This window comes from Rhinolophus hipposideros (genome assembly GCF_964194185.1).
Source record: "Rhinolophus hipposideros genome assembly, chromosome: 16".
Classification (NCBI taxonomy): domain Eukaryota; kingdom Metazoa; phylum Chordata; class Mammalia; order Chiroptera; family Rhinolophidae; genus Rhinolophus; species Rhinolophus hipposideros.
In genome coordinates, this window is record NC_138062.1 from 21,239,367 (window position 1) to 21,253,282 (window position 13,916).

Consider the following 13,916-nt stretch of genomic DNA (forward strand, 5'->3'; position numbering starts at 1 on the left):
AGTAGAGGCAACCATGGGTTAGTGTTAAACATTGCACAATTTGGTATATTACTTCAAGCAATCTTATTTTATTAGGGTCATAACAAGTAAGCCAATATTGCCTTTGTTCTTATCCACTTTCTCTAAAGTATATAGGTTTTCTCTTTGTTAAAATTTCTCAAATGTAAAGAAACAGGATTGGAGAATAATATATGATATTGACATAGTAAGTGATGTTACTACTTTTCTATAGAATTTTTCTCCTGAGTTTGGTCAAGTAATGATAATAATAATAATAATAATAATAATAATGATAATAATAATACATGGCACTTATGATGTACCAGGTATTGAAAGGCTTTTCAGTTTATTAACTCATTTAAACTGTAAAAATTCTCTACAATGCAAATGCTGTTTATCCACATCCCACATGAGGAAGTTGAGGCACAAAATAACTAGTCCAAGGTCATGCAACTAGTAGGTGCTAGGGCTAAAGATATGAACCAGACAAACTAGCACCTTAGTCTATGCGCTTAACCTCTGAATCATATCTTTTGTCACCAACCAAAACAGATTTATGCACTACATCTGATAGTTTCTATTAAATGACTTTTTTCTTTTTGATTCCTATTAGGGTATATAAGTTCTATGATGAAGTGGTAATTAAGTGATTTTTTCAGACACACCAACTGCCTTATTTTTTGCATAAGATTCTGCTTCTCCCCCTAATTCTTGATATTTTTTACATATCAGTGAAAATACATGTTTGTTACTTGCTAACAGATTTTGTAACCATGTACATAAAAAATATAGTAATAAAAAATCATGGAAAATTTATTTAGGTATGTTTTAGCATTGAAAACAGTCAAATAATAATAAAAAAAATAGGTAAAGTGTGATCTGAGGCCACAGTTTCACATGTCTTAGAGAGTAATTTGAGTATCAGAAATCTATTTCCCTTTAATAGTCAGGGAGTGGGCACACAAGCCTCATATGACATACAAATATGTTTGTTTAATGACTTACCAGATCTAGCGCCAGTTCTGGTTTATGAGCATAGCCCTGTCTGTTGCTGTGTAGATGATAAATTGTAATAAATGTGTTCAAGGACATTGGATCACATCTGCAAAGAAATTCAGAGAATATTTACTATACAGTGCTGAAGAAAGTTGCAAACATTTCTACTTAACAAAAAGCAAATTTTTTTGTGTGTGGACGTATTACTTTACCTTTTTGGCCTTTAATCTTTAACTAGTATTTGAAAATTCTACAATCAATTCTTTTGTCATTAAATTAGCCTTTAAATCTACTAAAATATATCTTAGGATGTAACTGGCTATCAGTAGATGACAGCCATGTTTGATTTCATTTCATAGCCTTGACTTTCTTTCAATTCATTTTCATCAAGGTACATATTGAATGAAAGTATTTTATAAAACAGTAGTTGTTCAATTCAGGTGTGTGCGTGTGTGCGTGGGTGTGCAGTACATCTAGGAACAACCTTGTGTTTTAGGGAGGAAACTTGGCATTTCGTGTTTCTGTTAGAATTATTTTTTATGACTTAGTTATAAACCCATGAAAACATGCCCTTATAATGTAAATGCTGACATAACCTTTACATATCCTCAGCTATAAATCAAGGTGCTATAAAACACCATATTTGAAAAGTCAAGCTAGGTTAAAATACTGAGTTAATGTTTCTTGGGAAAAGGGAAAAGCCAACTAGTTAAACACTTTCTATTTCAGTTTTGAATGAAATACAGACCCCTTTGTGTATCTTAAGTAGCAAAATAAAATGTAAAATAATTGTCACATATAAGTTAAATTAATGTCAGTAATGCCCTTTATGGAAAAAACATACCTCAGTTAGGGAGTTACTATTTTCTAATCCTAAACCAAATCTATTAATGCCATTGAGAGTTTCTTCCCTAAGGAATTAAATTTCAGTCTTGTATGTTTTGCTGGAGATTGAAAAGGTACTCAGTTCTCACCGAGCATGTGGAGTCAAATGGAATTTTATGCCAGCAGAATTGTCACTGAACACTTGATGTCATATGTCATCTGACACTGACTTATCCATCAGGTCATTTCAGGATAAGGTACTACTGCGAAAGCATAACCAACTTAGTGGGTGAACTGTTGACAAGTTTCAGGGGTTTGGCTGACATTCCAAAGTTTATTTGAGTTAATCTTCATTCTTATTGGTCTTGAAAACTGGCTTTTCTGTGAACACTTCCATTGCTTCCTCATTGTACTGGTATCAGAAACACCCCAAGAAAAGTACTTGAAGGATATATTTTTATAGGAATAATTTTCTTCAAATAAGGAAGAACTTTCTGTTAAAAGATACAAAGAATATCTCTTTATTGTTTATTTGTAACAAATGGCAACTGCAGGCATCTGTATATAACTGGTGTGCTGATGACTTGTTCTTGGGTATTATTTGGAATTTACACTTTCTACAGTAGGTTCCAAAAAATTATCATTGATTAAACAGGTAGAAAATGCCAACAGATATAATCAAATCTACAAAAGCACTGTAAATCTGTAGAAATTTTAGTTGTATTTTTTAAACATAATGGATAATGATTGAACAGAGAAAGTGTTAGGCTACATTGAAAATACCACGTTTGACTAAATCTTTGGGCCTTAGGCTTAAAGCTATTATAAATTATATGATGATTCTCAAATTCTCATATATTCTATCTTACCATTTGCAATGAAAAACCTGGATTCTTTCCAGAGGATAATGTGCATACACTTATAAAATTTTGCTTATGTTTTTGTAATGGTTACGGAAAAATCTGTATTCTGATCAGACTACTCTGCATGTGTACCACTGTACCTCTGAGTTTGGTTGGGTTACTGTTTTTCATGTTGATTGTACATACAAAAATAATAGCTGAGTGGGAAAGGAAGAAGCAACTTGGTTAATGAAGGGACAAACAGAAACACATTGTTGGGCTTTGTTAGATTTGAGAATACAGTTTAATTCTGGAAGCCTAGATTCATTCTCTAGCTTCTTCTTAAGGAAGTCTCAAACCCTGAGAATCTCATTCCTGCAATGTGACAAAGGCCAATCTGCTGTACCTATCTGTGTCAGGGAAAAGGGGGAAGGCAGCAAGGAGAGGCCTCTTTTCACTGGTAGCTTGTTTCCAGCTGACCTAGGCTGCTTACCCCACTGCTAGGCCTGATGTCCTTTTGTGTCAAGAGAGGAAGTGGAGCAAGGCCCTGGACGTCTAATATGTGAAGCAAAAATTTAAAGAGCAAGTAGGAAAGAATTGCTTTGAGTAGATAAAGGAAGTGAAAGAAGGAAGCGGGACATGCCCATTTCTTCTCAAGATACAATAACACCCTCTGTTAAAATGTGATACCAACAGGTGCTGGCTTTTGTCCAATCAGATTGGAATGTACTCCTCCCACCACAGAGTGGTGGGAGGGGCTAAAGCTTGGACAGACATTTTCTTCTCTATGAGCAGAGATTGGGATGTAAGACGAGAAGACCTTAATGTTCTTGTTTCCCAACACACGTCCCTTCTGACAACGGAATCCTCTGCCTAATTTCCACAGCAAGTGAGTGTCCAGAGCATGCCTGAATACCTCCACAAGCTGGATATTACTCCTAGCAGTCCATTGTAATTCATAATAGTGGTAGGAAGTTCTTATATGGAACTCAACCTGTCTCATGACTTCCACTATGTTACTTTGGTGTTGCTCTTGGAACAGCAAAGAGCAGGTCTAATCATATAACTGATTTTCAGGTATATGAGACAGTTCTCTTTCTCCACACACCCTTTCCCCCCAAACACCACATCTAGGCAAGAAATACAAACACACTCCTAAGACAGAACTAGGAGGTACTTTCTAAAATGTAAGGATACTTAAAATCAGTTTCTTCATAGGAGTACTTGCCCCCATCATGATATTGTGGATGGGGAAGTTCAGGTTGGAGACTGGGAAAAGTAGCCTTCATTGGCAGAGCACCCAGTAGCATTGAGGGAGTGTGGGGCCTCTGGTCTCCTCTCATTAAACAGCATGGAAGGCCCCTGCCCCTCTCTGCATGTCTCCTTTTGCTTCTGTTCTCAAAAGTGAAGTTCTGCACAGTCAGGAGGACGGGTGCAGAGTTAAGACACTTAGAGCCAAGAAAATAAAGAGTCAGATGTCCCAGCAGCTTTCACTGCGTCCTGATTCTCACCACCCCCAGAGCAACCATGAAAGTAGGAGGGACCAGATGAAGACATTTAAAACTTGGTTCTGCTCCACAGCGCTCCGGAGCGAGCTGGGGCTCGGCTCGGCTGCTCGGAGGTGGTTTGAGAGGCTCCTCCCGGGGTCAAGACATTAACGTGGCTGCTTCGCTCCCCATGGAGACCTCTCTGACTCACCCAAAACTTGAGGTAGGAAGAATGAAACTGTTTCTGATTTTTAAAACATATCTAACATGCAATCTAATGAAACCAAATTCATGGAAATCCAACAGGAGTATATATTCAGCAGAGCCATGGTGGACTTCTGGTCTTTAGCACATGTCTGTAACCAAGGGAAGCATGTGGGTGTCTGTGTCGGACCCGTGCCATTCATTGGGTCGACAGCGAGATCTGTGTGAGTTAAGAATTCCGTTTATTCCATACGATAGAAGGGGAGAAAAGAAGTGCACTTATGTGCAGTGTTAAAAAACAGAACAAAACAAAACCCCCTACCATGTAAAGGCCCACCCTTTTAAACCCTTGGACTGGCTGCTGGAGAGTGGATTTTATAAAGCTGGGATCTTCCTCTGAGGTGGCTCTGAAATGACTCACATTTTGCTGCATGGGTCACTTATGTAACGGCCATTTTGGTAGGGAATTACCTACTGAGTGCTTTGCATGACTATTAAAGAAACATTCATAAGAAAGAACAAGTGTGACACAAAATGTAGATGAAGTCAACTCACTCTTTAGCCACCTGCATATGTCTTGGCAAAAGGTGAGCCTCTGTAACTGCCTTGTAAAAATCTAAGATCTTCCACATTCTTTTGTAACTTTGGGAACTAATTAAGGGCATCGGGGTTTGTCACCAGGTAAGTGTGGAGTGGATAAGGTTGAAGGACCAGTGGATTAAACTTCCTTTATTTCTTTTTCATTACATCACATGAAAAATAACACAGGATAGTGGTAGGAAGTTCTTATATGGAACCCAAATACATTAAGAAAAAGTACATTGTGTTCTCTGCCAAATATATTAAGAAAAAAGAAAAGAGGAGACTCTCCATAACAATTGATAAAAATGCAAGCATCTTCAGACCTTTATTGATATTTGCTCTCCTGAACTGAATCCTTATGACTATATAATATGTAACGCTCAAGGAATGTAGCTTAAAACATACCAGTAAAGGTAAATATGTGTTATTTCTTTTGGAGTCGGCATCCTGAAATGCTAGCTTTTAACCCAATAATCCTGAATTTTTTTAAATGCATTTTGATACTGTCTCTCCCGCAAGTATCTACAGTTCCACATACATTACTTTGATTGTCTTAGTATCCCTGGGCCTTACAGTATGACATGTGCCACTTGTCCAGGAACTTCATATTATGGAGGAACTTGATCTAGAAATTTCAAGTGACTTATTCAAAGTCACAAAAAGCTGAGATCAGAACCCATATCTGTATTTTTGCCACAACATCCTTCTGCCTTTTTTACCTTCATGGGTGGTCTTAAATTCTGGGGGGGGAGGGGAATATGTAAGTTATTCAAAGCTAAGTCTAGTGAATAAGATGGATGATCAACTCAGTATAATGCGGCAAACGTTCACTGGGTGCTGACTGTAAACAGGCATCCTGACAAGCGCTGCACTGGCTACAAGAAATGTGAGGCACGGGGCATGGCCTTAAATTAACCCTAAAAGATGGATCAAAAAACAGGGCCGTGATTTCAGTATAATTGAGAGTAATTTCCTTGACCTTCTGATTCTGTATCCTTTCCATCAACAGGTTTGGATTTAAAAAACCAATGGAAAAAGTCCCCACTTCAGTTAATACCTATTTGTTGTGCCTTTCTTTCAAATTCACAACGACAGGATTGGAATGAACAAAATTGTTAGCTTATGAAAAGCATTATGAGTCTTTCAAGTGAAAATGCGACCTAACATTTTAGGAGGGGGGGGTGCAGTTATTATTTTCTGTAAAATCAGTTAGAATTTTTAGAATATTTGTGTACTGCCAAGTTGCTATGTGGATACTTTTGGGGAAACAAAATTAACACATGCAATCTGTGGTGACAGACCTTTAATCAGTCCTGTGCTATTCTGGAATCTTTCAAATATGGTCAGCAATTAAACCTGCTGCTTTTGAAAATCCTATAATAAAGATAATAAATACTTTGTTAATCTACTCTTTCTGGTTCAACTGATTTATATTATGGTAACATCAGTAGCCTGGAAACACAAGCTCATCATCTGTATCTTTCCCTACTATTTATGTTAAAAAAGTAGATGTTTTTTAATAAGAACCTCTTATTATTGACCTATCATCAGAGTTTTGAGTTAGTTTTCTAGTAATAATGCTCATGTGGTAGATAAACACTTGTTGAACGTGCACTAGATGACTGGCACATTTTATAAACTATTAATTACCTTATTTACATATCTAATCCTCATAATAAGTTCCTGAGATAAGTGTTACTAATGCAGTAAGGAAACTGAGGCTCAGAGAGACTAGATAAATCACTAAGTTCCTGGAACAAGAAAGCAGCTGTGCTGATAGTCAGCCCCAGATGTGTAGGTTCCTAACCTGTGTTCTTTTCACTGTATTATCTATACATGATTCTTTAAATCAGAGTGCTTTGGGATTTTCCCTATTGTAATCAAGGGCATACATTGCAAGATGCCTGGCCTTAGGGTGAGAGAGTGTTGGGAATAAATGGTTAAGAAAGAAATACATTAGTTACCTGGCCTAAGAACTCCCAAATTTAGTGCTTGGCCTACCACTTCCTTGAAAGAACACTGAGGGACATGTATGCACAGAAGATTATGGCCAGCAAACATAAACATTTTATTAATATCTGCATCTTTGACCATGACTTTTGTGCATTTCCTTGGGAATCTAGGTTGGTCCTTGTGGAGAATCTCCAAACTCTGGCTTAGGCCAGAAGCTGCCCAAGTTGCCTTCTTTTCCTTCACCCCTCTCTGGTTCCCACTTGGCTTCTAAGTGGAAACAGATAGAGAGGAGCACACTTATTTTTGAATGGGGATGGGGCCTGATTCTATTTTAGTAGAGAAAAAGAAAACAAATTCAAAGAGACAGGTGTTTGCATTCTTTCCAAGAAAGAGTAAGTCCTGGAAACCTGTGTCTCCTAATTCTCACCTACTGCTTTTTCTTTTTTTTTTTTTTTTAATTGGGGAATGTTGGGGAAGAGTGTGTTTCTCCAGGGCCCATCAGCTCCAAGTCATTGTCCTATAATCTAGTTGTGGAGGGCGCATCTCAGCTCTAAGTCCATTTGCCGTTTTCAATCTTTAATTACGGGGGGCGCAGCCACCATCCCATGAGGGGATTGAACTGACAACCTTGTTGTTGACAGTTCGCACTCTAACCAACTGAGCCATCCAGCTGCCCCCCTCACCTACTGCTTTAACTTTCATGTGACCTTGTGAAAATGATTAGTCCAGGCACCAAAAAAAGTTCTTGTCTCTTGATACATCTATAGTGGATGGATTAAGGATAGTGGACACGAAATTACGGTAGTATAGAGGTGGTTGGGAACAATGTTAGCTTCCCCCAGCTATCAGGGAACAGTATGCATTGATTTGATGGATATCCAACATCATGATGCTGTCTTCATTCATCCAATGTACTAATCTTCTGAGTTAACTAACCTAGACCTATTTTAAGGTTAGGAGAATTCATTTCAATAGAGACAAGGATAAAAGAAATGCACAAGAATCACATCTGACCATATCCTTTATACTGTAGTGTAAATGACTTGTCATTCACTTTGAGATTGAGTATCTGCAGAGAAAAGCCTGTCACAAAACATCCAAAACAATTTTTTTTAATCTGTGGCTAATTGATACAATAATTATGGCAGTTTCAACTCTTTTTTTTTTCTCCCCCAAACCTGTCTCTTAGGTTATGCCAAACTTCTAAACGCATATATCAAATCAAACTTATCAGCTCATAAAGACAGTTTCCAATCTATATTTTATAAACTGGGCTTAATATACCTGTGGTTCCATGAAGCTAGGCCCATCTTTGCCATGTATAAGGACACAGTTTCATTAATAGTCCTAGTCAGAATAAATGCATAAACATGGGTAAAGAGGTTTAAAAATATCTTGATGATTTGAGATAATTCTGAAATAAAACACCTATTTGAGCCCCCCAAAATAAATATAACTATTTTATCACCATCTGTATAGTTTTTATTACTCTTCACATTTCACTTCTTATTGGTGTACTATTCAAGAGTATGTTTAATATTTGTAGTTTGCAAATCTAGATGTGGCAGATACTATTACTTGAGTGTCCAAAAGCTATAGCCTCTTCCTGGGTAACAAAATCCCAGGTAGGTCAAGTACTAGCTCCAGGAAGTGAATCATGACTGGGCCCATTGGGACAGTACTTTCTGCATTATCAAATACTTGCTTTCCCAGCTTCCCTTTCAGTGAGGGATGAGATGCTATATGACAAGTTCTGACCAATGAGACATGAGAGGAATTCTGAGGGGTTTTCCCCATTCTGTAATTAAAAAGTAGTAGCCCTCTTTCAGCTTCTGCCTTCTTCCTCCCAGTCTGAGACACTGAAATGAGGATGTGAATCCTTGAAGTATAGTAATTATCTTGCAAACAGGGTCATACGCCTAAGAATGAAAGCCTAAGAATGAAAGCCTCCGTTCTGTGGATAGCAGATCAGAAAGATGGCTGAGTTGTTGCACTCAACGTGAACCACAATGCTTCAGTAAAAGGGATGGTCCCTGTTAGTGAGAGTGGGGATATAGACAATGGTGACACACTTATATTTGTCATGTAGAGGAACCCTAAGAGGCCAGGGGAGCAAGGATGAGGGATACCCATCTCAGAATTCCAAAAGATGGTGTAGGCAGATCAGGAGCTATCCAGACCAAGGTAAGCATAAAAAATCCTATAAGGAAAGGAATTCAAGCAGAGAGATCAGCACATGCAAAGGCAGAGTGATGAGGGAGAACATGTCCTGATTGCTGAATATCTGGTCTGTAGTTTAGGAAAGATGACATACCAAGTGCCAAGGGGTCAATGGTGAGAGACGAGGTTAGAGAGGGTGCAGCATCCTGATCCTAAAAGGATTTTTCTGCCAAACCGAGGGTTTTTTGCACTTTATTCTGATGACAGAGTACTACTGAAGGAATACTATATGTTATTACATATTACACATTATATTCTAGAAGTTCCAGAACTTGAAGACAAAGAGATATGTTGGGATGAGAGAGAACATGAAGAATGTAGTATATTATTTTCCTCTATCAAAACGTGCAGGCTGCATTAATTGCGTCTCATTTAGGGCTAGTGATATCCTAGGAAAAGGTCTTTCTGGAATCAATGGGAAGTTTTCAAACATAAAAATCAGGGACTATTGTCCTTGGATATGAAACCCATAAGGGATTCTTAAGCTAAGGTGTCCATACAAACTGGGAGCTGGGCCTTTCCTGAGAAGTAACAGCTTCCCTCTAAATCCAGGCAAGTTTCATAGTGTGTGACAGGCATCTAATGGCAAGGCCCTTCTGGCTCCCCTTTGGGTGCTGCTTTGTGTTCTCAAGGGCCATTGATAAGAAGGAATAGTGTAACTACAGGAATGCCTTCTGCTAACAGTAAAGTAGGCTATTGCACTCCTGGCCCATGGCTGATGTCTCCCCACCTACCACCAAACTGTAGAAAAAGAGTCAAATTGGTCGAATCGGAAGTCTTACCTACATGGGATGGCAGATCTTAGGGAGTAATGGTGTGCACACATGTATTTGTGTATGCGCGAGAGAGAGCACCAGCGAGTCAGGGCTGAGTCAGATCCTGTAGATACCCTGCAGACAGGGATGCCGTGCGACGGTGCCCTATCTCCCTGCCCTCCAGGGGCACCACGTGACCAGCTGATCACATCTACATCAGAGCTGGAGCTGGCGGGAAGCGTGGCTTTGCCTTCCAGTACTTTGGCAGCAGCAGCCTGAAGGCCTGGTGGCCAAGCTCCCAATGCACCTGGGCTTTCCAGGCTCTTGGCCCACCACTCCGTCCTCCTTCATGGCCACTTCTCTAAAACTAAACTATTCATGGTTCCATGCACACAGGCTTGCTTTGCACATGCTATCCATTTTTACTGGAATCTCCTTCTTTTCTTGACTGCAGGGCAAAATCCTATTTATCCTTCAAACTGACTCATGAGTCACTTTGTCCAGAAAGGATTCTTTCTTCTCCCAGTGTCACATGTAAATGACCACTATGCCTGCTCTAGGTTACTTTTATTCCTTAGACATTTTCCCTTAATCCTCTGTATGTATGTAAAAATACAAAAACAAAATTAACTGTGATAAAAAACAAACACATAAAATTTACCATCTCAACTATTTTTAAGTGTACAGTTTAGTAATATTATGTACATTCACATTCTTAGGCAAAAAATCTCCGGAAATTTTTATCTTGCAAATCTGAAACTCAGTACCTATTAAAAAACAACTCTCCATTTTCCCTGCCCCCCCCAGCCCCTGGCAACCATTATTCTACTTTTTCTTTCTATTAATTTGACTACTTTTGATATAGCATATAAGTGCAAATATACAGTATTTGTTTTTTTGTGACTGGCATAATAGCCTCAAAGATCATTCATAATGTAGCATATGACAGGATTTCCTTCCTTTTCAAGGAGAACAAACTATATGTGTGTGTGTGTGTATATATATATATATATATATATATATATATATATATATATATATATATATATAAACAACTTTTTGTTTATCCATTCATTTGTCAATAGATATTTGGATTGCTTCCACTTCTTAGCTGTTATGAATAATGTTGCTATGAACGTGGGTATACAAATTTCTTCAAGACTCTGCTTTCATTATTTTAGATATATACCCAGAAATAGGATTTATTCATCATATAGTAATTCTATTTTAAATTTTTTGAGGAGTTTTTCATAGAGACTGCAGCATTTTACATTTCTACCAATAGTGAATAAAGGTTTCAATGTCTCTATATTCTCACTAATACCTGTAATTTGGGTTTTTTTGTTGTTGTTAAATTGTAGCCATCCTAATGAATGCAAGTGATACCATTTTTTGTTGTTGGTTTGGTTTGCATTTCTCTAATAGTTGTGTGAGCATCTTTTCATAGCTTGTTAGCCATTTTATTTTATTCACCATTTTTATATCATTGGAGAGATGTCCATCCATGTCGTTTGCCCATTTTTGAACTTTTTTTTTTTTGAGTTGTAAGAGTTCTTTATATACGAGTTCAGACAATTAAGTTTGTGAATTCATCCTAGAAAAAGTGCTATATACTTCATTGCTGAATATCACCACAGTCATCTTTGAAGTAATCCCCTTGAAAAGCTATGCACCAACGCCAGCACCTAGTCCACCCTTCAAAGGAATTTTAGAACTCTTTGTGGAATGGTCATCAGAGATGTCATCATATTACCCTTGAAGTCCTGAATGTCATCAAAATATCTTCCTTGCAATATTTCCTTTATCTTAGGGTAAAGAAAGAAGTCATTTGGGGGGCAGATCAGGTGTGTAGGGAGTCTGTTCCAATACAGTTATTTGTTTACTGGCTAAAGACTCCCTCACAGACAGTGCCGTGTGAGCTGGTGCATTGTTGTGATGCAAGAGCCATAAATTGTTGGCGAAGAGTTCAGGTTGTCTAACTTTTTCATGCAGCCTTTTCAGCACTTCCAAATAGTAAACATGGCTAACTATCCAGTTGGTACAAATTAATAATGAATAATCCTCTTATATCAAAAAAGGTTAGCAACATTGTTGCAACAAGTTCATAGACTTAATTGTCAGGCCTTGTATACTGACAACTAATTTTTAGATATAGGATTTGCAATATTCATTCGCATTCCATACATTGCCTATTCTCTCTGTTGATTATGTCCTTTGATGCATAGGAGTTCTAATTTTGATGTAGGTCCGATTTGTTTATTTTTGCTTTTGTTGTCTATACTTTTGGTAACACATCCAAGAAATCATCGCCATATCTAATGTAACGAAACTTTTCTCCTGTGTTTTCTTCTGCAAGATTTACAATTTTGGGTCTCACAGTTAGGTCTTTAATTTGTTTTGAGTTAATTTGTGTATATGGAGCAAGGTTAAGGGTCCAATTTCTTTCTTTTCCACGTGGATTTCCAATTTTAAAACCATTTGTTGAAAATACTGCCCTTTCCCATTGAGTGGTCAAAAATTACCTTTGTCAAAAATCAGTTGACCATATACATAAGGGTTGATTTCTGGACTCTCTATTCCATTCCATTGGTCTATATGTCTGTTTTTGTTCTCGTTCCATACTGGTAGGGTTACTGTAGCTTTGTTATATGTTTCAAACTCAGGAGGTGTGAGACAGCAGACTTTGTTCTTTTTCAAAATCTTTTCGTCTATTTGGAGTCCCTTGAGATTCCATAAGAATTATAAGATGTATTTTTCTATTTCTGAAAAAAATGTCATTGGGATTCAGATAGGGGTTGCATTGAATATGTGGATCACTTTGGGTCATGTAATGGACTGTACTATGTCTCTTCAAAATTCCTATGTTGAAGGCTTAGCTCCCATTGTGATTGAACTTAGAGATAGGTCCTTTAGAGAGGTTAAATGAGGTCACAAGAGTGAAGCCTTAATCCAATGTGAATACTGTCCTTATAAGAAGAGGCAGAGACCTCAGGGATGCATGCACACACAGAAAAGACTGTTTGAGGACACAATGAGAAGGTGGCCATCTGCAAGCCAAGGACGAGGCCTCAGGGGAAACTAAACTTGCTGGTAACTTGATCTTGGACTTCCAGTGTCCAGAATGTGAGAAAACAAATTTTTGTTGTTGAAGTCACCCAGTCTGTGGTATTTTTTTATGGTAGCACTATCAAGCTAATTCAGGTATACTGACATAGTAACGATTTTAAGTCTTCTCATCTATGATTAAGGGATATCTTTCCATTATTTGTGTCTTCTTTAATTTCCTTCAGCAATGCTTTATAGTTTTCAGTGTAGAAGTCTTTTGTCTCCTAGGTTAAGTTTCTCCAAAAATATTTTAATCTTTTTTAAGGCTGTAGTAAAGAAATTATTTTGTTAATTTTCTTTTTTAATTGTTCATTTCTAGTATACAAAGAAACAACTGATTTTTGAGTATTGATTTTTATCCTGCAAATTTGCTGAGTTTGTTATTTCTAACTTTTTTTTTACTAGAATCTTTAAGGTTTTCTACATCTAAGATCCTGTCAGTTATGAACAGAGATTTCAGTTCTTCCTTTTAAAAATGGATATGTTTTTCTTTATTTTTTAATTTTTTTTTGCACTAGCAAGACTTGTTCTACTGTATTGAATGGAAGTGGTGAGAGAAGGCCTTATTATGTTTTTACAAGTCTCTTTCTTGTACTGGAGTGGACCAAAAGTTCTTGCAAGTAGAGATGAGTCTTATTTATGCCTATATTTTCAGTGCCTGGCATTGACCAGTAAATATGCAATATATTTTTCTAGTGAAAATTAAAGAATAAATTTTTGGAGAAAATAAAGTATTTTGAGATTGCCTAGTGAATAACTTTGGAATGATTTTAGGAATGAAAATATAATAATTGGTAAAACTTTCTGCAAAGTAAAAAGGGTTCATAGTACCTCATCCAGGTGATCTACGTAAACATCAACAGTGATGTCATATTGCTAGTATGTACCCTTGATATAATGTGATGAGAATGACACTTTACCCCTTTGGTCTTCCTCCCAAAACACCC

General features: G+C 37.4%; 1 long non-coding RNA gene across 1 annotated transcript in view; it reads left to right on the forward strand.

The window, feature by feature from the left end:
• Positions 1–4,236: 4,236 nt before the first annotated feature.
• Positions 4,237–13,916, forward strand: part of LOC308509033 — a 136,721-nt gene continuing 127,041 nt past the window's right edge. Inside the window, exon 1 of the long non-coding RNA XR_013995119.1 lies at positions 4,237–4,373. This is a non-coding gene — a long non-coding RNA (uncharacterized lncRNA). The remainder of the gene's footprint in view (positions 4,374–13,916) is intronic.